Source organism: Phyllobates terribilis, unplaced genomic scaffold (genome assembly GCF_046119375.1).
Source record: "Phyllobates terribilis strain yellow unplaced genomic scaffold, ASM4611937v1 Scaffold_2__4_contigs__length_985480577, whole genome shotgun sequence".
Taxonomy (NCBI): Eukaryota; Metazoa; Chordata; class Amphibia; order Anura; family Dendrobatidae; genus Phyllobates; species Phyllobates terribilis.
Window position 1 is genome coordinate 919,212,609 of NW_027362762.1, and position 27,995 is coordinate 919,240,603.

Sequence of the window (27,995 nt, forward strand, 5' to 3'; positions counted from 1 at the left end):
ATAAAGTTCATTTCCTCTTGGCAGTGGGGCTTTCAGTTCAGAGTATAGGTCCAACCCCTGAGTAAAAAAATACAAACAACTCTAAATAAATAAATATTTATAATTAAAAGATACTTAATACTGTCAAAAATGTCCAGTTTTTGCTTTTTTATTCCTGTTGCTTTCCTGAGCATTGTTTAGTTCTTTCTGGTTTTTTTATTTTTGAAATCTGCCATACAGCATCAGAGATATGGACGTTTTATTTAGTGTGCCCATTATGCAATTTATTATAGTCTTTTCCAAGGGGGCCTTTCTCACAGGATCCTCTGGGGCATGTCTTTAGGCTTTTCTGCATAATTACTCTTTGAACTACGCCCCCTTGGTAAAGACCATGAAAAATTGCATATTAGGCCCATTAAATAAAAAGACAAAACCTAAGATAGAAATAAAATGAACATATACCCTGCTATATTTCTATCTCACCTTTTGTATGTTTAATGGTCAGTGTGAACACGCTTCTACACTTTGCATGTATACCAACTTATATTCCAGTTAATTTCTTTCGGTTTTCCATTAAATAAAAATGCCCATATCTTTGGAATAGGCAGATTTAAAGCAAAAAATAGTAAATGAAATACTCAGGGAAGCCAATAAAGTTAGAGCAAAAACAAACCACTTCTAACCTGGTGTGACAGGTACTATGTAAATGCATGCTGGTCTAAAAGTAATTTTTGCTATTGGATTTCATTAAAAAATCATTTGGCTTTTAAAGGTTTTGATTTTCCTGCGAATTGCTGGCTGCAGAATGAGTTAACTGAGAATCTGTCAGTGAGCTTGTCCAGACGGGGAGTTTATAACTCTTTTATATGTCTGTTTCTGAGCTTCTCCAAGCTGAACTTTGATGTGAAAAATTTCAGAAAAAAAACTTTCACCAAAAATGCATGCATTTAAGTAAAAAAAAAAGTTCTTAAAGACGTAATTTTTCTTTAAATAAGAATGTGCATGAGAACAGCCTTTTTTTAGCCTTGTTTGTTAAGGTTTTGATTTGCAGAAATACTAGTCTTCTAGTTGCACCCAAATGAAGGCTGGAGGTTATTCTTAAAGTGAATCTTCCATCACAATCATCTTCCCAGGAAGCCTGGCCGTAATCCATTTCCATGACCTAATTTCCTTGTTAAACCAATCTGCTCCTCGTGTTCACATATGCTTATGGATGTAGAGATACCCAGTCATGCATATGCTGCAGATCCATCCTGGTCAGCGCTGCGTCTGTTGCCCTTCATGCAATGTTTCATTGACATTTTACACATTTTGTGATCGCCGCACAGTCCATATTATACTGCATACATGTAGTTTGTTATGTAAGAGACAGAATTATTTTACTGAAGGTTGATTTACTCAATATGTCACATAAAGAACTTTTCTCAGGGCATATGGACGCCATAGAGAGGGGCTACAACTTCTCAAATTCCCTACAGTGTGCAACTGTCCGGCAGATATGGCAGCTCCATACAGTACATGAAGGGTCACGGCTGCCATGTAATGCTACATTCCCCCTGCAGCTGCTGCAGGAAATTGTGTGGCTGACTGCGGGTGTAATAAGCTGGACGTATTATACAGTAATCATCTGAGTATTTTTTTAAGTGGATCTCTCATCAGATTTGATAATACAAACAGTATGCATTTTTAAATAGATATTTTAGGCCAGATGAAGCTGGTGCATTTACTATGAAAATCCATGTCAGAATGGCTGTAAGTTCAACGGTATTCTATTTTTGCCCACTCGCCTAGCCTGACTGACAGCCGCAGCTCATTCTGAGTAGTGTGAGTTCTCAGGAGCAGGACGGAGGCACACTGACGAACCATCAATTAAGTAGATGGGTGGAGATTCAGCAGCAACAGGACCATTTAGGAGTCAATCAGGCATAAATTATATATATATATATATATATATATATATATATATATATATATACATACACTACCGTTCAAAAGTTTGGGGTCATTTAGAAATTTCATTATTTTTGAAAGAAAAGCACATTTTTTTTCAATGAAGCTAACATTAAATGAATCCGAAATACACTCTATACATTGTTAATGTGGTAAATGACTATTCTAGCTGCAAACGTCTTGTTTTTATTGCAATATCTACATAGGTGTATAGAGGCCCATTTCCAACAACCACCACTCCAGTGTTTTAATGGTACATTGTGTTTGCTAACTGTGTAAGAAGCTAATGGATGTTTAGAAAACCCTAAAAAACCCTGGCACAAGTATGTTAGCCCTTAGCCCAGCTGAAAATGGTTTGGCTGATTTGAGAAGATTTAAAATTGACTTTCCTTTGAGCTAGTTGAGAATCTGGAGCATTACATTTGTTTGTTCTATGAAACTCTCAAAATGGCCACAAAAAGAGAACTTTCATGTGAAACTCGACAGTTTATTCTTGTTCTTAGAAATGAAGGCTATTCCTTGCGAGAGATTGTCAAGAAACTGAAGATTTCCTACTACTACTCCCTTCAGAGGAGAGCACAAACAGGCTCTAACCAGAGTAGAAAGAGAAGTGGGAGGCCCCGCTGCACAACTGAGCACCAAGACAAGGACATTAGAGTCTCTAGTTTGAGAGATCGATGTCTTACAGCTCCTCAACTGGCAGCTTCATTAAATAGTACACGCAAAACACAAGTGTCAACGTCTACAGTGAAGAGGCGACTCCGGGATGCTGGCCTTCAGGGCAAAGTGGCAAAGAAAAAGCAACATCTGAGACTGGCTAATAAAAGGAAAAGGTTAATATAGGCAAAAGAACACAGACATTGGACAGAGGAAGATTGGAAAAAAGTTTTATGGACAGACAAATCAAAGTTTGAGGTGTTTAGATCACACAGAAGAACATTTGTGAGACACAGAACAACTGAAAAGATGCTGGAAGAGTGCCTGACGCCATCTGTCAAGCATGGTGGAGGTAATGTGATGGTCTGGGGTTGCTTTGGTGCTGGTAAAGTGGGAGATTTGTACAAGGTAAATGGGATTTTGAATAAGGAAGGCTATCACTCCATTTTGCAACGCCATGCCATACCTTGTGGAAAGCGCTTGATTGGAGCCAATTTCATCCTACAACAGGACAATGACCCAAAACACACCTCCAAATTATGCATGAACTATTTAGGGAAGAAGCAGGCAACTGGTATTCTATCTGTAATGGAGTGGCCAGCGCAGTCACCAGATCTCAACCCCATTGAGCTGTTGTGGGAGCAGCTTGACCGTATGGTACGCAAAAAGTGCCCATTAAGCCAATCCAACTTGTGGGAGGGGCTTCAGGAAGCATGGGGGGAAATTTCTCAAGATTACCTGAGCAAATTAACAGCTAGAATGCCAAAGGTCTGCAATGCTGGAATTGCTGCAAAGGGAGCAATCTTTGACGAAAGCAAAGTTTGAAGGAGAAAATTATTCTTTCTAATAAAAATCATTATTTCTAACCTTTTAAATGTCTAGACTATATTTTCTAATCATTTTGCAACTCATTTGATAAATAAAAGTATGAGTTTTCATGGAAAACACAAAATTGTCTGGGTGACCCCAAACTTTTGAACAGTAGTGTATATATAAAGAGAGAGAGCGAGAGGTCATCAGTGTCCCTCCTCCCTGCTGAGAACTCACACTGCTCAGAACAAGCTGCAGGTGTAAGTCAGGCTGGGCAACAATGAAATACTACTGAATTTTCTCATTCTCTATCTGGACTCATAAAAAGTTAATTTCAACTTTAGGATTACACAACCATTCTGACATGGATTTTCAAACTAAGTACTCCAGTGTCACCAGGTCTAAAAGATCTAATAATATAAGGGGTTTGCATTATGACATTTGGTGACAGATTCACTTTTACTCACCTTTTGTTTATTATACCCACAATAGGTATAACAAAGATCAAAACAGTGATGTTTAAAGCGACAGTAAACTATAAATGATGATGACAGTAAACATAAAGCCATATCCACAGTGTTCCCAGTATGTTCTTTAATTGAACAGCCTTGCAGAAGTCTTTGCTTTGGATCTCCTGCATTTCCAGCTGACTGATTGTCAGGTTGGAGCGGCACCAGGAGGTGGGGATAAGTGTTGCTGATCTTAAAGTAAAAGCAGATCATCAGGGAGAGGTTCCAACTGCAGCTTGTTGCCTGAAAATCAGACATAGGATTGTGAGAAGGTCCATAATAATGGAACCAGTAAAAAACTCTTTGTATATTCTTGACAATATTGATTGCAGCTAAATTTGATGCAAAAAAATTAAAGTAGAATATAGAAGAATAGTGTTAGTATTATTTGCTTCTTTTTTGCATCTACATTTTTACTTTGTTCTTTACATTTTTTGTTTTTTTTCCCTTAAATTATATTCACCAAAATGTTCACAGATAAATTCTAAAAGGTTAAATGGAACCTGTTGTCATATTCATGATGCCCAAACCACGCAGAGCATGAATCACAGCCTGGCCGCATGACTGTGCTTTGGAAAAAACATATTTTGAAGAGAGCAGTCAATTCCTCCAGATTTATGTGATTTGTCTGTAGAGTGAAGCCAGCGAGGATTGGTCTCAGGGATTGATTGACATAACAATGTCACGTGAGCCCTGGGAGAGCCAGTGCCGACACTACTGGAACAGCGCTGGCACCAAAGGTGAGTATAGGTGATATTATTTTATTTTACTGGTGGGGGGGGGGGGGGGAGACATAGTTTTGCCAAAAACAAGAAAGTTCTGAGAATCAGTTTTCACTGCTAGCTATAGCCTAACTAGCTCTTGTGTCTATCACAGATCCCATGTGCTAGTGGATATTCCTGATTCTGATTTCAGCTTGTTTATTGACTATTCTCCTGCCTACCGAATTTGTACCTATCCGTCCCTCCTGGTTGTGACCCAGCTACTTGACAAATCTTCTTGTCAGCTTGCCCCACCGAACTGGGGCCCCTGTGCAGGTCCAGTTCCTCGTAAAGGGCTTAAAGGGTGAAGGCCAGGGCTATCCATAGGATCTAATAAACGGAGTAAACACCAAGCCTGGTCATGGTAGCCATTTTTAGAGCTGCTAGGTGACCACGGACAATGCCCTTGTGACAAGAAGGTGTTGATAGCACAACCACTTTAAACTCCCTTCTTCCAGTGCCATAAATATACAGAAAATGTTATGACAATGCCAAAATATCTGCTGTTATTAATGGAAATTATTGGATCAGATATATCTCGCTTTTGTCTTAAGGCTGTATTCACACAAAATTAGCTTCTGGAGCAAAACAGAACAAAAAATCGTTGGCATAAATTATGCAAAATGTGGGGAAAAAAAAGCAAATTGACAGCAACTATGTAAATTAACTGTAATACTACTGGAGTGATAAAGTAAATTCTAATAATGATTTTAACATGAGTATCTTCAATGCATGAGCGAATGCCATAGAGATCAGAGGAGAGACTCACCTCCAGCTTTTATGATTAACCTGGAACAGTTTCATCGACAAGAATTTCCTGCGAGTAGCAGTGGAGCAAGTTACCTATGGCTGTAATAAAATCCGCTGTTCATTGACTCATATTGCCATCCGAATTCCCAGTGAGGGTTACATACATTCACAGCTCAGTATGGAGCTTCTGTGCAGTTACGATGCTGTAAAAGACACAGACGGCAAAATTATCACCTAACAACAGCGGGAACAGAGAAGAATTTGACCAAGCAGTAGTATCGGGTTTTCAACATGTCAGGGTTAAAGGTTTTCTCCAAGTTGCGGCAGAAAGAAATACAATTTTTAAAGCCAATTGTTTTCTTGATATCTATATTAGTTCATTATGAAATGCAATTATTGAAATTCCACAATGTGATGGGTTATAAAGACCTATAAACATAATAAAAGTGATAGACTCCTATGAAAGACAAATGGATCAAAGATTGGGACATAGAACAAACCGATGAATATAATGTTTCCACGTTTAAGGGCATAAGCCTACGACTTAAAACAGTTAGGGTACATTGTTAGGAGAAGGGGATGGATGGATGAATAGATAGATAGATAGATAGATGGATAGATAGATAGATAGATAGATAGATAGATAGATAGATAGATAGATAGATAGATACTAGGGAGAAATTAGAATCCTATTATCTCCCGACAAGTCTTGGACCCACGATCATTTTCTATGTATGGCTCTATATATGACTATAAATAATACAGTTATATGGTTACAGAAATAAACATGGTCACCGGCCTGTTAAAGAGCAAAACCCATTATACCAACATCAATATAATCAATAATGCCTTTATAGGCATAGGCTGAATAATACCACTGTTAGGCTAACCTGGTGAGATGGATCCTCCAAGCTCAAGGTCCGGGTGGGTAAACTGGCCACAGACGTTGGTGCAGTAGGCAGGTGAGGCACACAGGAAACAGGTAGCAGATTTCCTGGAGACCACAGGCAAACAGGAGACTGGGAGCAGATGGCAGAGGTCCTGGAGGCTGCAGGCTGACAGAATGATGGGAAAAGATAGCAGATGTCCTGGAGAGCGCACCCGGACAGGAGTCCGGAAACAGGTAGCAGAGGTCCTGAAGACCTCAGGTGGGCACGATACCATGAACATGAAGCAGAGGTCCTGAACGCTGCAGGCAGATAGAACTCCAGAGCAGCTAAAAAGTCTTAATACGAAGAATTAGGTGTGTGTCTTGGAAGACCTTATATAGGCCAAAGTAGATGATCACATGGGATCACGATGGACCATCTGCAAAACTCGATGTAGTGCACACAGTTCATTGGACAAGGGAGAGGGGAGTAAATTCCAGATCCGGAACAGGTGTGTAATACCCGCCACTCTATGACTAAATAGTACCAATACACACATATGTGACTGAATAATACCACCAGGCTAAATATTACCACTATGACAAAATAAGTGATAGATACTAGTTATGAGCGAGCACTAAAATGCTCGGGTACTCGTTGCTCGGGTGGAGCAAATTGGAATACTCGGGTGCTCGACCCGAGCAACGAGCCCAATGTATGTCTATGAGAAACTCGAGCATTTCTCAGGCGGCTCCCCCCAGCGGTCTGCAGAGGGCCTAAAAATTGCCCAAATCGATGGGAACAGTGCTCAAATGACATGGGGACAGCATGGGGAAGACCCCTGGAAGCATTTCTGACTCCCAGGTCACTGCTATCAACAACGTTGTCAGAGTATTACCACTTTTATGGACTCACAATAAAACATACAAAAACAAAACCAAAATGGATTTTCCTGGGAAATATATTAAGGAACATCCTTTCCAGGGTAATGACTTGTATATAAGGAAAAATAAATAACCAAAACCAAAAATACTCCTCCACACCTTGGGCTATATTCACACGTAGCGTTTTTGATGCGTTTTTGCACTTTTGCATTGCTTTCAACAAAGACAAATGCATTCACCAGGAAATGTCATTTTAACATTCTACAATCTTATCTGGCCATGTGGTATGTGACACATCATCAGACACATGCATACAGTGCTGAAAAGACATGGGAACAGCATGGGGAAGACCCCTTGAAGCATTTCTGACTCCCAGGTCACTGCCTAAAAGTGTGCCCATCATAAGTGATCCTTGGCGCATGCGAAGATGCCTCCCGCCATGCACCTGTCGTTGCAGACTTGCAACAATCACTGTCCACGTCCTTGTCCCAGTGCAGCATTCAGTTGTCCCTACCCTATTCCTTGGAATGCAAGAGCAATTATGCAGCCAGCCACCCACCCATCCACAGGCTGCAATACTATACTGCCAAATTTTTGACAGCTGCTTGCACTTGAAATGTGCCCTTTTAGGCTCGTGGAGGCAGAAGCTTTTCATAATCTCATGCCAGCGGCGGCCGGGTGTCCATACTCGGTCCCCAGCCGCCACTGTTTCTCCCTGTGTCGTCTCCGCCTTCCACAAGCATGGGTCCCACAACATTACCCGTGCCCTCCCCAGTGCACTTACTGGGAAGGACCGCCTAACCACAAACACGTGGACAGGTGAATGTGGCAAGGGACGGTACGTAGCCAGTCCACAGCTTTTTTTGCTGAGTTGTATTTCACCACAGCCATATTCTTTAGCTTGGTGAAAGGACTTGGGAAACCATATATACTCAGCTGTCAATTCTCCCAGGAAGTCCTTTAAAGCTGCTTTCACTTGAAATGTGGCCTTTTAGGCTCGTGGAGGCAAAAGCTTTTCATAACCTCATGCCGGCGGCGGCAGGGTGTCCATACTCGGTCCCCAGCCACCACTATTTCTCCCGGTATCGTCTCCGCCTTCCACAATCACTGGTCCCACAACATTACCCGTGCCCTCCCCATTGCATTTTACTGGGAAGGACCGCCTAACCACAAACACATGGCCAGGGACGGTACAGAGCCAGTCCACAGCTTTTTTTGCTGAGAGTTGTATTTAGCTCGGTGAAAGGACTGGCATAGAGGGAAACCGTATCTACCCTGGGTGTCATTGCTCCCAGGAAGTCCTCTAATGCAGCTTGTTGCAGAAGCAATGGCAGCCCATCCAACATCAACTCGCACTTGTCGGTGGTGCTTTGACACACAAACATCTTTCTTTGCGCATTTAATTTCATGAATACAGAGTTGGACAATGGCCTGATCTGCAATGTGGTTTAAGAAATAACATGCATAAGCATGTCCGATCCACATTAAAAAACAGCCATAGAGTGTCCGGGAACCTTCCCCCACACTTTTCTTAGACAGGGCTGCTTCTCGGCAGAGTTGGACGGGCCCACCAGAGAACCGGAGACTCCTCCGGTGGGCCCTGGCTTCTCCTTCAGGAGAGTTCATAGTGCCGAGGTGAGGCCATGATGATGATAGAGGCCACCATCTGCTTAGTTTTCTGTTACTTGGAATGCAAGTGCAAGTATGCAGCCAGCCACCCACCCACAGGCCGCAACACTAAACTGCCAGATTTCTGGGCAGCTGCTTGCACTTGAAATATGGCGTTTTAGGCTCGTGGAGGCGGAATCTTTTCACAACCTCATGCTGACGGCGGCCGGGTGTCCATACTCGGTCCCCAGCCGCCACTATTTCTCCCGGTATTGTCTCCGCCATCCACAAGCACGGGTCCCACAACATTACCTGTGCCCTCCCCAGTGCACTTATTAGGAAGGACCGCCTAACCACAAACACGTTGTAACATCCCTGGCGCATGCTGGCATGCCTTACCACCTCCCACCATGCAAGACTGCCATCTTACCTGTCAGTCCTGGCTGCACACTTTGCTCCAGTATCTGCTGTGTGAATGTCTCTTGTCTCATTGCTTAGGGCGGCGGCGCAGTTACTGTCTGATTCTTATAGTTACTGTGTGCGCACTCCTAATGCGTCCCCAGCCTATTGTTGTGAGTCACTGGATACTTAAACCCCCTCCACCCAATAGGAGGTGCCTTAGCATCACTTTCTTTCAGTTTGTTCTGTGCAACTGAGTTGCCAGGTCCTGTCCTGTGTCTTGTCTGTTTCCGCCACCCTGGGGGCTGTATACGCAGGCCTGTTTCCTGTTTCTGTGACTTCTAGTCTGTTCTGCCATCCTGGGGGATGTATACCCAGGCTCGTTCCTGTATCTTGTTCCGGGTTCAGTTCCTGTCTGAACTGTGTCCTAGCCCATTACCTGTTTGTCTCTATGTCCGTACCTGCCCTTTTCCTGCAGTGTCTGAACCTGCACCTAACTTCAACTCGTTGTCTCTGTACTTCTGTTTGTGAATTTTGTGTTCACTCACTACTTCATTGTAAGTACCTTGTGTGTATCTGGTTCTGCTTGTCCCATTTCTCTGCCTCCGTATCTACCTCCTGTGTTCTAACTATCTTCCTGTGTTTCCCAGTCTGTTCCATATGAACAGAGCCCTGTCCTGTCTGCCTGTGCCTTTTTCTCTGCTTGTCTACAGCACTTGCCGGTTTTGCTCTGCTCTGCTTGTTTACCGCACCTGCGGGTTTTGCTCTGCTCTGCTTGTCTCCACACCTGTGGGTTTTGCTCTGCTCTGCTTGTCTACAGCACCTGCGGATTTTGCTCTGCTTTGCTTGTCTACCGCACCTGCGGGTTTTGCTCTGCTCTGCTTGTCTACCGCACCTGCAGGTTTTGCTCTGCTCTGCTTGTCTAACGCACCTGCGGGTTTTGCTCTGATCTGCTTGTCTACCGCACTTGCGGGTTTTGCTCTGCTCTGCTTGTCTACCGCACCTGCGGGTTTTGCTCTGCTCGGCTTGTCTACCGCACCTGCGGGTTTTGCTCTGCTCTGTTTGTCTAGCGCACTTGTGGGTTTTTCTCTGCTCTGCTCTGATTCTCTACTGCACCTGCGGGTTTTGCTCTGCTCTGCTTGTCTATGGCACCTGCGGGTTTTGCTCTGCTCTGCTTGTCTGCCGCACCTGCGGCTCTGTTCCTATATCCCAGTCTGCACTGGTCCCTATCCTGCCTGCGTTCCTACCTGTCAGTACCCACCTGTCTGCATACCAGTCGTGCCTGCCAGTACCCACCTGTCTGCATACCAGGCCTGCCTGCCAGTACCCACCTGTCTGCATACCAGCCGTGCCTGCCAGTACCCACCTGTCTGCATACCAGCCGTGCCTGCCAGTACCCACCTGTCAGTAAGCCAGCCTAACTTGTCTGTTTCTGCATTCCCTGGTGTGGGTCAACAGCTGTGACCGGGGTCTGACCTGGAGTAGCACCTGGTCGGTTCCTCCCTGGCTCATAGAGTCGACTGAGCCACCGTGCGACCTTGGTCGAACCGAGTTGATACTTAATCACGCCCCTCCAGGCACTCCTCGGTTCATGGTCCAGTGGGATCACTAACCATGCTCACGCCAGTCAGTCCGGGCGTGTGTGTAACACACGTGGACAGGTGAATGTGGCCAGGGACGGTACGGAGCCAGTCCACAGCTTTTTTGCTGAGAGTTGTATTTAGCTCGGTAAAAGGACTGGCATAGAGGGAAACCGTATCTACCCTGAGTGTCATTTCCCCCAGGAAGCCCTCTAATGCAGCTTGTCGCAGAAGCAATGGCAGCCCATCCAACATCAACTCGCACTTGTCGGTGGTGCTTTGACACACAAACATCTTTCTTTGCGCATTTAATTTCATGAATACAGAGTTGGACACTGGCCTGATCTGCAATGCGGTTTAAGAAATAACATGCATAAGTCCAATCCACATTAAAAAAGCAGCTATAGAGTGTCCGGGAACCTTCCCCCACACTTTTTTTAGCCAGGGCTGCTTCTCGGAAGAGTTGGACAGGCCCACCAGAGAACCGGAGACTCCTCCAGTGGGCCCTGGCTTCTCCTTCAGGAGAGTTCATAGTGCCGAGGTGAGGCCATGATGATGATAGAGACCACCTTCTGTTTAGTTTTCTGTTACTTGGAATGCAAGAGCAAATATGCAACCAGCCACCCACCCACAGGCCGCAACACTAAACTGCCAGATATCTGGGCAGCTACTTGCACTTGAAATATGGCCTTTTAGGGTGGGGAAGGCGGAAGCTGTCCACAATCTTATGGCGGCGGCGACCGGGCATCCATACTCGGTCCCCAGCATTATTTTTCCCGGTATAGTCTCCGCCTTCCACAAGCACGGGTCCTACAACATTACTCGTGCCCTCCCCAGTGCACTTACTGGACCGCCTACCCACAAACATGTGGACAGGTGAATGTGGCCAGGGACGGTACGGAGTCAGTCCACAGCTTTTTTTGCTAAGAGTTGTATTTAGCTCGGTGAAAGGACTAACATAGAGGGAAACCTTATCTACTCTGGGTGTCATTTCTCCCAGGAAGTCCTCTAATGCAGCTTGTTGCAGAAGCAATGGCAGCCTGTCCAACATCAACTCGCACTTGTCGATGGTGCTTTGACACACACATATCTTTCTTTGCGCATTTAATTTCATGACAGAGGTGGGCAATGGCCTGATCTCCAATGCGGTTTGGGAAATAACATGCATAAGCACATCTGATCCGCACTAAAACAGTAGCCATAGAGAGGCCGGGAACCTTCCCCCACACTTTTCTTAGCCAGGGCTGCTTCTTGGCAGGGTTGGACGGTCCCACCAGAGACCCCTCTGGTGTGCTTTGGCTTCTACCTCAGGAGAGTTCATGATAGCGCTAACTTTGCAGCTGCTATCATGAAAAACATTGTGCCCACCAGAGGATTTGATTCTGAGGGCTCTTGAGCGGGGGAGAAAGGTGAGCCCTCAGAATCATATCCTCTTGTGGGCACAATGTTTATCAATCTGAAACAGCTTCTCAGTGGAAGTTGTATTTCACTACACCTAAATTCTTTAGCTCAGTGAAAGGACTGGCATAGAGGGAAACCGTATCTACTCCGACTGTCATTTCTCCGTCACCAGGTTCCGCCCATTGTCACATACGAGCATGCCTGGCTGTATGTTCAGCGGTGAGAGCCACAGATCAGGCTGCTGTGTTACAGCTTTCAACAACTCTGCAGCGCTGGGCGGTTTGTCACCTAAGCATTAAGCATGTTATTTTCAGCACAGCCTGTTGCCGCCTGGCCAAGGCAGTGCAGCAGTGCTGTCAGCTTGTGTCTGATGTGGTCATTTTGGAGATGGAGGAGGTACAGGAGCTGAACAATGTGATTACATTGAGGTTAAATTGGTGACGCTGTTTTTTATACTAAAGAAAGATCCTATTGTTTTGGGGTTTTTTTACGTTATTTTTTAAAACAAATGCATTCACCGGGAAATGTCATTTTAACATTTTACAACCTTATCTGGCAATGTGGTGTGTGACACTTCATCAGACACATCCTGTTTTATTTATGATGGAGGGACTCTGAAAGTCATAAAGCCTATTTTTATAGGGTCATCAGACTGCCCTTAATATTCTTAAAAGGCCAGCAGTAGGCCCTCGCTATTGTTAGAGAGCTATCAGCCGGCTATGCTTTGTTGTTCCCATTATTAACAAGTGGGTCTCCTATACTGTTATTTCATGTCCAATGACTGCAAGGGCTGCCAAAAATTTGGACGCAACCCAATACCCTTTTGAAGAGGCATAGAGGAGGGTCTCAGTAAAATAAATGTTCCCATTATAAAGGAGCTGGTCTCCTATAGTGGTAATGCCCATGTTGTGACTGCAAGGGCTGCCAAAATTTGGGAAAAACCCCACTAAGAATTTAAAGACACATAGAGCAGGGCCACAGTAATGACAAATTCCCATTAGGAAGGAGAGAGTCTGCTATACAGTTATAGGGTATGCAGTGAGTCCAACGGCTGACCAATTTTAGGAAAAAACCCACTAAGCATTTAAAGACACATAGAGTAGGGCCAGAGTAATGAGTACGACATGTTCCCATTAGAAAGGAGAGGGTCTGCTATACAGTAATAGGGTATGCAGTGAGTCCAACAGCTGACCAAATTTACGAAAAACCCCATTAAGAATTTAAAGACACAGAGCAGGGCCACAGTAACGACAAATTCCCATTAGAAAAGAGAGAGTCTGCTATACAGTTATAGGGTATGCAGTGAGTCCAACGGCTGACCAATTTTAGGAAAAACCCCACTAAGAATTTAAAGACACATAGAGCAGGGCCACAGTAACAAAGTATGACATGTTCCCATTAGAAAGGAGAGGGTCTGCTATACAGTTATAGGGTATTCAGTGAGTCCAACAGCTGACCAAATTTAGGAAAAACCCCATTAAGAATTTAAAGACACATAGAGCAGGGCCACAGTAACGACAAATTCCCATTAGAAAGGAGAGAGTCTCCCATAGTGTTGGCCTATGCAGTGAATGCAAGGGCTGCCAAAAATTTGGAGGCACTTCAATGCCCCTTGGAAGAGACGTGGAGGAGGGTCTCATAAAAAATTGTTCCCATTAGAAAGGAGCGGGCCTCCTATACTTGTAATGCCCATGCACAAGTGTATGGGCTGATAAACATTTACCCTATGTGTGGGTGTGAAGAGGTCCATGCTAATACACCTCCCAAAAAAAGACACTGGATTTGAGTTTATGTTACGCTGCAATCATTCGGTGGTGTTGAGAAGTCTGGCCCAATCCAGCCCTTGTTAATTTTTATAAGAGTCAGCCTGTTAGCATTTTCAGTTGACAGGCGGATGCACTTATCAGTTATAATTCCACCAGCGGCACTAAAAACCCGATCTGATAAAACGCTGGCGGCAGGGCAGGCCAGGACCTCCAAGGCATAGAGAGCCAGTTCATTCCACGCATCCAGCTTGGATACCCAATAATTATAAGGCACAGAGGAATCACTGAGTACGTTGGTACGGTCGGCAAGGTGCTCCCTCAGCATCTTCCAAAACATTGCACTCCTTGTGAGAGTACTCCTCGCCTCAGGGCCTGTGCGATGGGAGGGTCTGAGAAAACTCTCCCAGAACTTTGACAGTGTTCCCCTGCCTCTGCTGGATTGAAATTGTGTATCTCTCGCCTGTACTCCTTGGTTGTCCAACGAAGCGTTCCTTTTGCTGCCAGCGTTTTCAGACAGGAATTTTTTTAATAGTTCCGCAACAAGGGCCTTGTGGTACAGCCCCATTTTTGTAGAACTGTCCGCCTCAGGAATAAGAGATATAAAGTTCTCCTTGTAGCGTGGGTCTAGAAGTGTCACCAACCAGTAATGAGTGTCACCCAAAATTTTGAGAACGCGAGGGTCATGGGAAAGGCAGCGTAACATAAACTCAGCCATGCGTGCCAGACTACTAACAGGCAAGACTTCCGTGTCCTCACCAAGAGGATGACTGACCATACTCTCCTCCTCCTCCTCCTCCTCCTCTCTGTCCTCTGGCCATCTACGCTGAACAGACGGTATGACAGCTGTGCAGGTAGTACCGTCTATAGTGCATGAAACTAGCTCCTGTCCTTCCACCTCCTCCTCTTCCTTATTGTCACCCAATCCACGTTGAGATGAGATGAGGCTTGGCTGTGTGTAATCACTCTGTATGGTTCCTTGCTCCATCTCATCATGCTCCGCCTGCAATGCATCCTCTTTGATTGTGAGCAGAGAGCATTTCAGAAGACAGAGATGCGGGATGGTGACACTAATTATGGCATCATTGCCGCTCACCATCTTGGTGGAGTCCTCAAAGTTTTGGAGGATGGTACATATGTCTGACATCCATGTCCACTCCTGAGGTCTTATGTGTGGAGTCTGAACTGAAAACCGACGGCCTCATTGATGCTGGTACTCAACAACTGCCCTCTTCTGCTCACAAATCCTTCCCAACATCTGCAGTGTAGAGTTCCAACACGTGGGGACATCACGCACCAATATGTGAGCCGGAAGCTGCAAACGCTGCTGAAACTCGGAAAGGGCGGCAGAAGCTGTAGCTGACTTTCTAAAATGGGCACACAGGCGCAGTACTTTAACAAGCAGATCCGGCAGCTCCGGGAAGGATTTGAGAAACCGCTGAACCACGAGGTTAAGCACATGGGCCAGGCATGGTACGTGTGTGATCTCGCCTCAGAGCTGCCACCAGGTTCCGGCCATTGTCACACACGACCATGCCTGGCTGTAGGTTCAGCTATGTGAGCCACAGATCTGACTGCTCTTTCAGAGCTGTCCACAACTCTTCAGCATTGTGAGGCTTGTTACCTAAGCATATTAGCTTCAGCACAGACTGTTGCCGCTTGTCCGAGGCAGTGCTGCAGTGCTTCCAGCTTGTTACTGATGTGGTCATTTCGGAGATGGAGGCTGAAGAGGAGGAGGAGGCTGAGGAGGATGAGGTGCAGGAGCTGTAGACGGTGGGGGCAACCCTGATTGACCTAGGGCCCGCAATCCTTGGCGTCGGGAGGACGTGTTCCGTCCCAAGGTCTGACTGGGTCCCGGCTTCCACTATGTTAACTCAGTGTGCCGTCAGCGAGATGTACCGTCCCTGCCCACAAGCACTTGTCCACATGTCCGTGGTTAGGTGGACTTTCCCGGTAACTGCGTTGTTGAGGGCACGGCTAATGTTTTGGGACACGTGTTTGTGTAATGCGGGGACGGCACACCGGGAGAAATAGTGGCGGCTGGGGACCAAGTACGGAGGGACGGCCGCCCCCATCAGGTTACAGAATGCTTCAGTCTCCACGAGCCTAAAAGGCAACATTTCGAGCCAAGCAGTCGTGAAATGTGAGAATTTGGTAGTGTCGCCTTTGGGTCGTTGGCTGCATATTTGCGCTTGCGTTCCAAGGACTGGGGTATGGACAACTGAATGCTGCGCTGGGACAAGGACATGGACGTGCTTCCTGATGCTGCTACTCGAGAGTGTGCAATGACAGGTGCAGGGCAGGAGGCATCTTCGCATGCACCATGGACAGGGGATTGGCTTGCATGCACAACAGTGGAAGAAGCAATGGTGCCACCTGCAGACACTGATCCTGATCCCTGGGGTTCAGCCCACAAAGTCGGGTGCTTTGCTGCCATGTGCCTGATCATGCTGGTGGTGGTCAGGCTGGTCATTTTGCCACCCCTGCTGATGCTGGCCTGGCAGGTGGGGCAAATGGCCTTTTTGGGGTTATCGGCAGAGTCTTTAAAAAAACAACCAGACTCGGGAAGACCTAACAGTTGTACTGGCAACTTCCTTCGTGTTTGTGTTACGGGGAACGGTTGCCTGTCTTCTGTCTGCGGCCACCACACTGTTTCTTCCTGCCTGTTGGGGTGCTCTGCCTCCCTCCCCCTGTATGCTGCTGTCCTCGCTCTGCATGTCCTCCAGCCAGGTTGGGTCAGTTACTATATCATTCACCACCTCATCTTCCACTTCGGCACCCTGGTCCTCCTCCTGACTTTCTGGCAATTGTGTCTCGTCATCATCCACCTCTTGTGACACTTTCCCACCATCGCCTTCGTGTGACTGTGGCTGCTCAAATATTTGGGCATCGCTACACGTGATCTCCTCTTGCCCCGCTTCAAGTGGACCAGGTGAGAGGCCCGAATCTATAAATGGAAAAGTGAACAGCTCTTCAGAGTGTCCAAGTGTGGGATCAGTTGTCTCCGGGCACTTGACATGGTGGGAGGAAGGAGGATCAGGGTGAGGAATATGCAGTCCAGACTCACGGCTACTGAGACTTGACCGTATGGAAGACAGGGTGGTGGTGGTGGCTAAGTGTCTGGAAGCATTATCCGCTATCCAACCAACAACCTTTGTACACTGCTCTGGGTTCAATAGTGGTGTGCTGCGGTCCCCTAGGAATTGGGACAGGAAGGTCAAGCGACAAGATGTGGTTTTTGTTGTGGCACAATTTCAGCTTGTCCACGGCCTTGTCCTCGGCCTCTGCATGCACCATCACCATCACGTCCAGTTCCCCGTCCCTTGCCATGTGCCTTGCCCATTTTAAATGGAGGACAGTATCTTCCACGCTCACTACAAATGACTGAGTTTGGAGCGAACTTATATGTGATCCGTGTGATGGTGAAAATAGAGTTTTAAATACCTGGCCTGTAGTTAAGTAGTTTGAACAGCAAACTGCGGTGAATTGCTTCACTGACACACTGAAAGAAATTTTTAATGGAGGCCAGAAATGGCAGTATTTTCTGACAACATATATGTGATCCGTTTGACGGTGAAAAGAGGGTTTTCAATAGCTGGATTTCTAGCACTCTAATACGAAAAGGACCTGGCTGTATTCCGCAGTGCCAACAAGCAAATGGCGCAGAAAAATGGTGTTCTCTGGACTGCCTTTTAAGCAAATAATGAGGATTAAGATCCAAAAAAAAGTATTCCTGGCCCCTGAGACCTGGTCCTTTGTATATAAATATCTAACAGCAGCAGAAGGCAAGATTAGTTAGTCCTCAAAAGGGCTGTTTGTTTAGATGGATATGTGTAGTGTACATTTTTTCTCCCTACACTACCTAATACACAAGCAAATCTGTCCCTGACACAGCAGCAGCTCTCCCTACTCTGCCTGATTCCAGAGTGACTGTGACCAGCACGGCGGAGCCAGGTCTGATATAGACCTGATGCCGCTGTGCGGCCAGCCAATCACTGTAATGCCACAACCAACATGGTTACGGCATTACAGTGAGTGGCAGGCAATCCCTGCATGTTGATTGGTGCTCTAAAGAGCGCCAAACATGCAGGGAGGAGACCCGAGCTCCCGCCGAGCAACCCCGGAAATACTCGGCGAGCTCAGAGCATCTCGAGCAGTGAGATGCTCGGGCGAGCACCAAGCAGTAGCAAGCATGCTCGCTCATCACTAATAGATACCAATTTTACACAGGCATATGCCTTTCGGTGCAAAAGAGGACAAATAATATATATAAGATACGTCTTATTGGAGTCCCCGTTTTTCCCCGTTTTCTACTTTCATCAGCCAGCACAGACTCCCATGATGACTACTTTCTGGACACTGCCAACTTTTCCTCCACTTCCACACAAACACAACAGTGGCATAGGGCTCCTTAGGTACCCTGCACAGTAATAGCATCTCCCTGTGCCCCACATTGTATACCCAAAAATAAAATCCCCCTTGTACACCTAAATATTAGTAATACCCCTCCCTGTGACACCTATTCAGTACTAATGCCCCCCTCTGGGATCATCAAACAGTAGAAATGCCTCCCTTAATTGGCCCCCATACAGTAGTAATGCCTCCTTTTCTGAACCCCACACAGTAGTAATGTCAACTTTTGCTCCCATGTACAGAAGTAATGTCCCCTTTGAGCCCCTTATAGAAATTTTATTAATAGTGTACTCAAAAAGAAATCATCTTGTAAATTTCCTGTTCCATTTAAAGTAGCCCCACGCTGTAGTCTTTTTTATCAGTCCCATCAGATTTGTGCTAATAATAGAAAAAAACTGAATCTCACCTGTCCCTGATCTCCAGTGTAGGAAGCAAAATGCAGTGATGTCATTGCGCTGTCATTAATGAGGTTTACTGGCCTCTGATTGGCCAGAAAGCTTCAATAGAAAGTGGTGTGGCAGGGAGCTGATGGTTTCTGCTCCACTATAGTCTTCATCTTGATCTTAGTCCTGAGGACGCAAATGCAGTTTAAATTAGCACTGGATACTGATGGGTGGTGTTAAAGAAACATAATGTGCAATGAGCTGTAGCAGTTAAGTCCTCACGATGTAATGCACAACCACCAAGCACTCAGCATACTTAAATTGTGGCCAAACTTAGTCCCTGCTTGACAGTGTTTTCCTTATTCACAGGGAGAAAGGTGGTCACAGAGGAAGAGAAAAATGTAGTCCCAGAAAAAGAGAGATGTGTTCCACAGAAAGGGAGAAAGGGGTCTCAAAGAAATGGAGAAAGGTGGTGCCAGAAAAAGAAATTGGTCCCAAAAAAAGGAAGCACGATTGTCCCAGAAAAAGGGAGAAAGGAGCCCCGAAAAAAGGGAGTAAGTTGGTTCCAGAAGAAGAGAGAAAGGAGTCCCAAAGAAAGGGAGTAAGGTGGTCCCAGGCAAAGGAGAAAGGTGGTCCAAGACAAAGGGGTCCCAGAGAATGGGAGTAAAGTGTATCCAGAAAATAGGAGAAAAGGGTCCAAGAGTAAAGGAGAAAGGTGGTCCCAGAAAAGAGAAAAAGGGGTTTCATAGAAATGGAGATAGGTGATCCCAGAAAAAGGGGTCCTAGATAAAGGACAAAAGGGGTCCCAGAGAAAGACAGAAAGGTGGTCCTAAATAAAGGGAGAAAGTGGTACCAGAAAAAAGGAGAAAGGTGGTCCCAGAGAAAGGGGTTCCATAGAAAGGGAGACAGGTGGTCCAAGAGAAAGGGACAAAAAGGTCCCACGGAAAGGGAGATAGGTGGTCCCAAAGATGGACACCAGAGGTGGGACATAAATGAGCAAAAATTGGGAAAGGTAAGGAAAATGTATTCCAAAGACTCTAGCTCCTGTATATAATGTCTGTAGAGCCAATGGAGGTGCCTTACTATATCACAGGTAGAGACTATGGGCCGACTGACATGATAAATAAGATCACTGCAGAAGAGAAGGTTCTTGGTGCCGTATCACTGCATTAACAATAATCAATTTTTCTGGTTCAGAGAAAGATCTTTTTCTAGAAATAATTAGACTTCATTCATTTACAGCACGGCCCATTTCCAAGACGGAGATGCTTCTTTTTTCCAGTACCTGCCAGAAAAACACATCTTCTTTGACATGGATAAAAGTCATATTTGATACATTAAAACTCCAAGTTAGATTAGATGTGTTTAATCCAGCATTAATGAAGTGATTAAGTGTCCGTTGCCATCTGCTCGGGTGTTAAAATCCGATTCTGAATCTTTAACATCACATAAATCCATGATAGAACATTTGCTTCCCTCTGCCCGGGACATGTCAAACGGATGTAGATTTTTAGGTCGTTCTCAAATTGTACTGTCACTTAAAAATACATATATTCTCTTCCATTATAACAAGAGCACTCTGCTTATCCTGCAATTGAAAGAAGACCCATCACCAGTCTGGGGTGGTCTTTTTTTATTTACTGAAATAGTGGGCAGCCCCAGAACAAAGATTTTTATAAATATAAGTTAGCGTCAAATGTACGCAGAGCACTCCTTAATATGTCGCGAAAGAACTCAACTTTCTGGCACAAGTTGGGTAAGAAGTTCCCGGTTGTTGGATCATGGCTTGCAGAGTGGGATCCTGCAACCCTGCGTGGACCTTCTCGCAGTGAAAGAGACAAAAATGTTCACGTTATCACAAGATTTCACTCTTTACACTAACCAACGCTGCCACATTGTTTACTAAGATGGTAACATCATTAGAGAGGTGAGTGAACGATGCGTCAGCGCTGGGTTAGTGCAAGGAGCAAGACCTCAACCCAGCCCTGCCATTGGTCTACTGACGGACCAAGCACTGGTTTGTCATCAAGACATAATTAACATATAATGATATAATAGAGAAATGAGGGTCAACAATTGTTCTGGCCAAAAGGAGAGGTCTACAGGGTTTTAGCTTTGTGTGCGAGTGCGCTTTCCGGCAGATCCTTCCATTTCTTTGTATTACAAGTTGGATGATGCCAGTGCTACGCCAACAGCACAGAAACGAGGCCGGGTGAGTATGTAATAGCCCAGTTATTGGTTATATGTTCTAAACCAATCACTAGCCACAACACTGATCCCCTTCAGACAGTGATTTACTTATTGGGCATTTTCTGTATGTTGAGACTTCACCAAATGTAGAGACCAGTGGGTGAGGGAACGGAGAGAGCGGCAGGGGAAAGGCAAAGCAGAGCATTGCTTCTTTTATTTCTTTATGCAACTCGGAGCAAAAAAGGTCAAAAACACAAACTTTGCACAGCGCCATCCATAGAAAAATAAAAAGAGTTATGACTCTTAGAATATAGCAGTTCAAATATAGAGCAATTAAAAGTGGGTTTTTTAATGGGGTTTTTTTTGTGCAAAAGTAGTAAAACCTAAAAAATATAAATTTGGTAACTCATGGAAATTAATATGTCATTTATTCAGTTTAAGAGCCCAGTTAGACAGCCGTATTACTCGCTTGAGAATGGCATCACACAGTCCTCAGACTGGCCTCACCTGAGCGTGACAGCATGTATTTCTACAGTATGTAGCTGTCCCGTTCAGGTCAGGAGAAACAACTGCCAGTCCGAGGATTGCAATGTGATCCTCGAGCGAGTAATATAGCTGTCTGACTGCACCTTAAAAGTGAAGTATTTCAGCTCTCCAAAATCTTTAAAAAAAAGTCTTCTTTAGTCATATGAACACAAGTGGAATACAAAAAAATGTAAATCTCGATACTGATTTAGTCCCATGTATAAGTAAAGGTCACCCGCAATATGTTATAAAAACCCTAACATGAGAAGCATGACCAAGACCATGTGATGCGCCCCCTGGGCCGTGGGGTACTCGGTAGCCAGGCCGGTCCTGTATTGGGGTAGTCACGGTGGCAGTGATCCGGTCCGTGACCCAGGGCAGTCAATTAAAGGAAAATTAAAAGGGGAATAAAGTTTTTGGAGATATTGTTTGTGACGCCACCTGTGGTATGCGGCTTTATGGGGACGCAGCTGCGGTGCAGATCCATTGGAGCTGATGGTGACACAGCAGAGTTAGTTCAGCTCTCCACAGACAGAGCTAAGCTCCAGGGCAGTATATGAAGAATTGTGGAGGTAGATGTTGCCTGTTCAGTGTAGTGCAGGGCAGGTGACGCAGTAATTAGCTGAGGACTCAGTGGGGTGCAGTCTTCAGGTTTTACTCACAGTTCTTAAGTTCTCCAAGTTACAGTTACAGGTGTGTAACCGCTAGAGATGAGCGGTGTTCGACTAGAACTGTTCGCCAATCTCAAATTCGAGCTGTTTTGGGCGGTGTTCGAGTTGTTCGACGAACCCGAACGATTTGCAAAAAATTCGGCTGTTCGAGGTTATGTTCGATAACTGTTCGTGCACCAAAAGCGTGTCCTGCATGTCTGGCGCTATTTAGAGCACCAATCATGCAGGGATTGTCTGCCACTCACTGTAATGCCACAGCCATGGTGGTTGTGGCATTACAGTGATTGCCCAAATCGATGGGAACAGTGCCAACAGTGAAACATGAAAAGCCGGCAATTCAGCAGCGGCATACACCTGTACCCGACAATTTAGAACCGAAAGAATAGAGCTTCACACATAGATTAGATAGATATAAACATGTCAGCCACATATATACGAAGTACAGTGAAAGTGCTGCTTACTGTACTTGTCATTTAGCGTAAAGGATTTATCAAAAAAAATAATAGTGTTTTCATGCACCGTCTCTTTAAAAAAGCCGGCCGGCAATTCAGCAGCGGTACCCGACAATTTATAACAGACAGAATAGAGCTTCACACATAGATTAGATAGATAGAAACATGTCAGTCACATATATATGAAGTACAGTGACAGTGCTGCTTACTGTACTTGTCATTTAGCGTAAAGGATTTATCAAAAAAAATAATAGTGTTTTCATGCACCGTCTCTTTAAAAAAGCCGGCCGGCAATTCAGCAGCGGTACCCAACAATTTATAACAGACAGAATAGAGCTTCACACATAGATTAGATAGATAGAAACATGTCAGTCACATATATATGAAGTACAGTGATAGTGTTGGTTACTGTACTTGTCATTTAGTATTAAAACAAAGGATTTATTATTAAAAAAATTGGCGTGGGGTTCCCCTTAATTTTAGGCTCTAGCGGAGGTTAAGCAGACGGCTGGGGCAGATGTTTGAAGCCTGGGAAGGGGGTAATACCCACGGAGCTTCCCAGGCTACTAATATCAGCCCCCAGCTGAATACATAGCCTTTACTAGCTATTAAAATGGGGGACCCCCCAAAAAAAATGACGTGGGGTCCCCCCTAATTTAATAGCTAGCAAAGGCTAGGCAGACAGCTGGGGGCTGATATTAATAGCCCAGGAAGGGAGCCATGAATATTGGCCCCCTCCCAGGCTAGAAACACCAGCCGTCAGCCGCCCCAGAAATGGCGCATTCATAGGATGCGCCAATTCTGGCACTTAGCCTCGCTCTTCCACGCTGCCCTGGTGCGGTGGCAGGGGGTAATAGGGTTGGGGTTGATGTCAGCTTATAATGCCAGCTGACATCAAGCCCAGGTTAGTAATGGAGAGGCGTCTATAAGACACCCCCATTACTAACCCCATAGTCAAAGTTAAAAAAAACACAAACACCCAGAATAAAGTCCTTTAATTGAAATAAAGACACAATCCTTTATTGTTCTAAATTAAACCATACTTACCGTCACGCCCATTCCAGCTGAAGCCAACGATCTCCTGCAATAAAAGAAAAATAATAAAGCAACCTCATCCTTACCTTTCCATGGTTCCCACGACAGCTTCAGCTCTGCTACATCGAGATGACAGGCTGGACCGCAGCAGAACGCTGCCATCCAGCCTCTCATCCCGCAGACACTGAGAAGCGCAGGCTTGCTTGCGCTGCTCAGCGTCTCTCTGTGACGACATCCAGATGAGCCGAGTTCATGTCCAATGAACTCGGCTCACCTCATGCACGTCACTGACAGCGTGGGAAAATTCTCACGCTGAAGCGGTGAGTGCAGGAGAATTCTCCCACGCTGTCAGTGACTTGCATAAGGTGAGCTCATGTCCAATGAACTCAGCTCACCTCCTGCACGTCACTGACAGCGTGGGAGAATTCTCCTGCACTCAGCGCTTCAGCGTGAGAATTCTCCCACGCTGAAGCGCTGAGTGCAGGAGAATTTTCCCACGCTGTCAGTGACGTGCATAAGGTGAGCTCATGTCCAATGAACTCAGCTCACCTCCTGCACGTCACTGACAGCGTGGGAGAATTCTCCTGCACTCAGCGCTTCAGTGTGAGAATTCTCCCACGCTGAAGCGCTGAGTGCAGGAGAATTTTCCCACGCTGTCAGTGACGTGCATGAGGTGAGCCGAGTTCATTGGACATTAACTCGGCTCATCTGGATGCCCTCACAGAGAGACACTGTGGAGCGCAAGCAAGCCTGGGCTTCTCAGTGTCTGCGGGATGACAGGCTGGATGGCAGCGTTCTGCTGCGGTCCAGCCTGTCATCTCGATGTAGCAGAGCTGAAGCTGTCATGGGAACCATGGAAAGGTAAGGATGATGTTGCTTTATTATTTTTCTTTTATTTCAGGAGATCGTTGGCTTCAGCTGGAATGGGCGTGACGGTAAGTATGGTTTAATTTAGAACAATAAAGAATTGTGTGTTTATTTCAATTAAAGGACTTTTTTCTGGGTGTTGTGTTTTTTTTAAATACTTTACTAGAAATTCATGGTGGTCATGTCTAATATTGGCGTGACCCCATGAATTTCGGGCTTAGGGCCAGCTGATAATGCCAAGCTGGCCCTAACCCCTTTATTACCCAGTGAGCCACCGCATCAGGGCCCTGGATGAGTTGGGTACAGCGCCAGAAGATGGCGCTTCTATGAACACGCCATTTTCCGGGGTGGCTGCGGACTGCAATTTGCAGCGGGGGTGGCCCAGAAAGCTTGGGCCTCCCTGCGCTGCGGATTCCAGCCCCCAGCTGCCTAGTTGTACCTGGCTGGACACAAAAACAGGGCGAAGCCCCACGTCAATTTTCTTTAAATTATTTCATGAAATAATTAAGAAAAAAAGGGCTTCCCTATATTGTTGTGTCCGGCCAGGTACAAATAGGCAGCTGGTGGTTGGGGGCAGCCCGTTCCTGCCTGCTGTACCTGGCTGGACACAAATATAGTGCGAAGCCCCACTTCAATTTTTTTTAATTATTTCATGAAATTCATGAAATAATTAAGAAAAAAAGGGCTTCCCTATATTGTTGTGTCCGGCCAGGTACAAATAGGCAGCTAGTGGTTGGGGGCAGCCCGTTCCTGCCTGCTGTACCTGGCTGGACACAAATATAGTGCGAAGCCCCACGTCAATTTTTTTTTAATTATTTCATGAATTTCCTGAAATAATTTAAAAAAATTGAAGTGGGGCTTCGCACTATATTTGTGTCCAGCCAGGTACAGCAGGCAGGAACGGGCTGCCCCCAACCACTAGCTGCCTATTTGTACCTGGCCGGACACAACAATATAGGGAAGCCCTTTTTTTCTTAATTATTTCATGAATTTCATGAAATAATTAAAAAAAATTGAAGTGGGGCTTCGCACTATATTTGTGTCCAGCCAGGTACAGCAGGCAGGAACGGGCTGCCCCCAACCACCAGCTGCCTATTTGTACCTGGCCGGACACAACAATATAGGGAAGGCCTTTTTTGCTTAATTATTTCATGAAATTCATGAAATAATTAAAAAAAAAGTACGTGGGGCTTCGCCCTATTTTTGTGTCCAGCCAGGTACAACTAGGCAGCTGGGGGCTGGAATCTGCAGCGCAGGGAGGCCCAACCTTTCTGGGCCCCCCCCCGCTACAAATTGCAGTCCGCAGCCACCCCGGAAAATGGCGCGTTCATAGAAGCGCCATCTTCTGGCGCTGTACCCAACTCATCCAGGGCCCTGGTGCGGTGGCTCACTGGGTAATAAAGGGGTTAGGGCCAGCTTGGTATTATCAGCTGGCCCCAAGCCCAAAATTCATGGGGTCACGCCAGTATTAGACATGACCGCCATGAATTTCTAGTAAAGTATTTAAAAAAAACACAACACCAGGAATAAAGTCCTTTAATTGAAATAAAGACACAATTCTTTATTGTTCTAAATTAAACCATACTTACCATCACACCCATTCCAGCTGAAGCCAACGATCTCCTGCAATAAAAGAAAAATAATAAACCAACCTCATCCTTACCTTTCCATGGTTCCCACGACAGCTTCAGCTCTGCTACATCGAGATGACTGGCTGGACCGCAGCAGAACGCTGCCATCCAGTCTGTCATCCCGCAGACACTGAGAAGCGCAGGCATGCTTGCGCTCCTCACTGTCTCGCTGTGACGGCATCCAGATGAGCCGAGGTCATGTCCAATGAACTCGGCTCACCTCATGCACGTCACTGACAGCGTGGGAAAATTCTCACGCTGAAGTGCTGAGTGCAGGAGAATTCTCCCACGCTGTCAGTGATGTGCATGAGGTGAGCTCATGTCCAATGAACTCAGCTCACCTCCTGCACGTCACTGACAGCGTGGGAAAATTCTCCTGCACTCAGCTCTTCAGCGTGAGAATTTTCCCACGCTGTCAGTGACGTGCATGAGGTGAGCCGAGTTCATTGGACATGAACTCGGCTCATCTGGATGTCGTCACAGAGAGACGCTGAGCAGCGCAAGCAAGCCTGCGCTTCTCAGTGTCTGCGGGATGACAGGCTGGATGGCGGCGTTCTGCTGCGGTCCAGCCTGTCATCTCGATGTAGCAGAGCTGAAGCTGTCGTGGGAACCATGGAAAGGTAAGGATGAGGTTGCTTTATTATTTTTCTTTTATTGCAGGAGATCGTTGGCTTCAGCTGGAATGGGCGTGATGGTAGGTATGGTTTAATTTAGAACAATAAAGGATTGTGTCTTTATTTCAATTAAAGGACATTATTCTGGGTGTTTGTGTTTTTTTTAACTTTGACTATGGGGTTAGTAATGGGGGTGTCTTATAGACGCCTCTCCATTACTAACCTGGGCTTGATGTCAGCTGGCATTATAAGCTGACATCAACCCCAACCCTATTACCCCCTGCCACCGCACCAGGGCAGCGTGGAAGAGCGAGGCTAAGTGCCAGAATTGGCGCATCCTATGAATGCGCCATTTCTGGGGCGGCTGACGGCTGGTGTTTCTAGCCTGGGAGGGGGCCAATATTCATGGCTCCCTTCCTGGGCTATTAATATCAGCCCCCAGCTGTCTGCCTAGCCTTTGCTAGCTATTAAATTAGGGGGGACCCCACGTCATTTTTTTGGGGGGGTCCCCCATTTTAATAGCTAGTAAAGGCTATGTATTCAGCTGGGGGCTGATATTAGTAGCCTGGGAAGCTCCGTGGGTATTACCCCCTTCCCAGGCTTCAAACATCTGCCCCAGCCGTCTGCTTAACCTCCGCTAGAGCCTAAAATTAAGGGGAACCCCACGCCAATTTTTTTAATAATAAATCCTTTATTTTAATACTAAATGACAAGTACAGTAACCAACACTATCACTGTACTTCATATATATGTGACTGACATGTTTCTATCTATCTAATCTATGTGTGATGCTCTATCTTTCTGTTCTAAATTGTCGGGTACCGCTGCTGAATTGCCGGCCGGCTTTTTTAAAGAGACAGTGCATGAAAACACTATTATTTTTTTAAATAAATCCTTTACACTAAATGACAAGTACAGTAAGCAACACTATCACTGTACTTATTATATATGTGACTGACATGTTTCTATCTATCTAATCTATGTGTGAAGCTCTATTCTTTCTGTTCTAAATTGTCGGGTACAGATGCTGAATTGCCGGCCGGCTTTTTTAAAGAGACGGTGCATGAAAACACTAATATTTTTTTTAATAAATCCTTTACACTAAATGACAAATGCAGTAACCAACACTGTCACTGTGCTTCTTATATGTGTGACTGACATGTTTCTATCTATCTAATCTATGTGTGATGCTCTATTCCTTCTTGTCTAAATTGTCGGGTACCGGTGTATGCCGCTGCTGAATTTGCCGGCCGGCTTTTTTAAACAGAGTGTCTTCTGAGCAGTTTGTCAGCTT

The 27,995-nt window shown here is 45.6% G+C and overlaps 1 long non-coding RNA gene across 2 annotated transcripts in view; it reads right to left on the reverse strand.

Moving 5' to 3' along the window:
* Positions 1-1,097: 1,097 nt before the first annotated feature.
* LOC141253059 (uncharacterized) overlaps positions 1,098-27,995 on the reverse strand; it is a 125,085-nt gene continuing 98,187 nt past the window's right edge. The window contains exons 2-5 of one of the 2 annotated variants that reach the window (XR_012314213.1): positions 18,740-18,902; positions 6,307-6,471; positions 5,436-5,619; positions 1,098-4,148 (exon numbers count right to left, since the gene is read on the reverse strand). This is a non-coding gene — a long non-coding RNA (uncharacterized lncRNA). The remainder of the gene's footprint in view (positions 4,149-5,435; positions 5,620-6,306; positions 6,472-18,739; positions 18,903-27,995) is intronic. The other variant, XR_012314214.1, reaches the window with a different exon arrangement.